Genomic DNA, 2044 nt, shown 5'->3' with positions numbered 1-2044 from the left:
AGAGTAGCCCAAGAGTTGTCGGTGGGTGGTGATGACTAGCTGCCTTCCCTCTAGTCTTACACTGCTAAATCAGGGACGGCTAGCGCATATAGCCCTCGTGTAGCTTTGCGCGAAATTCAAAACAAACAAACAATCCGAAATAATGAAAAGAACATTTTCTTTAAAATATTATATTGTACAATTGAAAATATTACATAAGTTACAGAATATTCTTCTGACCTGTTGTACAGTAGTTTTTCATTTTTATGCTGCTGTAAAATATTAACTAGTTAAAGATTTTTATCGTGTTGCAAATAAAATAACATAAAAAGTTAACTTTTAGAGTTATTGCAAAATTAGATAATATATTTGAAAAGTTTTAAAAGAGTAGGAAACAAATAATTTAAATTATTCATAGTCAAATAACACCTTGTACATGTCTGATACAGAGTAACAGAAATCACGTGGAAAGAAGTTTAAAAACAAAAATACATTATATTGTTGAAAAGATTATCAAACCTATTTAGGAATTCAGGTAAAAATTGTGTTATCAAATTAAAGAAAAAAATACTCAAAACATTTAGTGGGTTCTCCAAATACATTAAACTTAAACTCAGTCTTATGAATATTTGTAGCTGTTTTAGTGTATGAAAAGGATCAAAAGAGCAGTGGATGTGCGTGTTCTTAATCCAAACACAGGAAGATTTGTTGGATGGATTACTGGCCTTTTTAGGCTAGGAGTAGAAATTGGTAATTAGGCTACTAACTAGTTCCTCTTGTAATTTGGCAGGTAATTTGAAGGAATGAATTCATAAAAAGAGAATAAAAGCAGGCTGACCTTTTCTGCTAATTAGGAACGTTGGTTCAAAACGCCTACAGAGAATTTATAGTTACCTTTATTCAGACTAGAAAGGATAGGAGAGGACCCCCCCCCCACCCCCACCCCCACATTGGTGTGACAGTGATGTACAATTAGCAGCAGCATTATGTGGATAATAAATATTCACGATCAAACCTTATCTTTAAAAGCCTTGCAAAAAGTAAGACCTACAACAGCTTCACAATTGACGACTTTGAAATCGAGCTAACAGTACATCTTTTGAGATGTTTAACAAACGCACGCAGAAACATCAACATCGACCGAACATCAAACACACAACTTTGGAGCAGACGTTACAGAAATAAGCAAAACAAGTAATCTATTCTGGGGTTTTATAGTTCTCTAGTTTTGTGTCATGAAATAACAGATAAGTTCACTGAAAAAATTGCTGTTCCGTTAAAAAAAAAAAACTAGATGCAGGCTGATCTGCTCCCAAGTTCACTTAAGTCGGAGATTATGATGAAATAAGCAAATATCTCTGGAAAAAAAGACGTTTTGAAGTAAACTTAAGAAAAGGGAATTGGACAGCTAGTTTTATTTTCTGTAAATAACGCTCTGTATCTAAATATGGACAACATAAAAAACGCACATTTTGAAGTTAAATCGATCTAAGAAAATTCTGAAATACTTTTCCTCGAAGGAAATGAAAGCACAAAATCCAGCAAAAGAAAACGGAAACGGGCACTCTCGGTTGAAGTATTTATTTCTTTACAGATATGCCTGATTGGTTCGGACATTAAAAGAGATAAAACATAAATCGGTTTTGTGAAGAACTTTCTAAAATGTTCAAGAAATAAAAAGACTCGTTAGAATGTAATGCAAATAGTCTCGATTCTACTCCTAGGAGACTTCGAAGGAAAAGACAACTTGAAAATGATTAGTGCAGGAGTGTCCAAACTTTCAATTGATGTTTATTGACTAAAGCAACTCTTTTGTTCCCTTATTTCTTTAATTTCGCACAAAACTAGGTCAGGGCTATAATCACTAGCTGTCCTTAATTTTGAATTGTTTTACTAGAGGGAAAGCAGATAGTCAACACCATCCACTGCCAACTCTTGAGCTACTCTTTACAGCAAATAGTGGGATTGACTGTCACATTATTATGCCCCACGGCTGAAAGAGTGAGCATGTTTGATGAAGGGATTGGAACCAGCGGCATGCAGCTTACGAGTCGAGTGCCCTAAC

The 2044-nt window shown here is 34.6% G+C and overlaps 1 protein-coding gene across 3 annotated transcripts in view; it reads right to left on the bottom strand.

Annotated features, from left to right (window-relative positions):
* LOC106461330 (gamma-aminobutyric acid type B receptor subunit 2-like) overlaps positions 1-2044 on the bottom strand; it is a 126393-nt gene that overhangs the window by 43734 nt on the left and 80615 nt on the right. The gene's annotated exons all lie outside the window — the stretch shown is intronic.

Source organism: Limulus polyphemus, unplaced genomic scaffold (genome assembly GCF_000517525.1).
Source record: "Limulus polyphemus unplaced genomic scaffold, Limulus_polyphemus-2.1.2 Scaffold935, whole genome shotgun sequence".
Lineage (NCBI taxonomy): Eukaryota > Metazoa > Arthropoda > Merostomata > Xiphosura > Limulidae > Limulus > Limulus polyphemus.
This window is presented reverse-complemented; position numbering and strand designations above follow the sequence as displayed.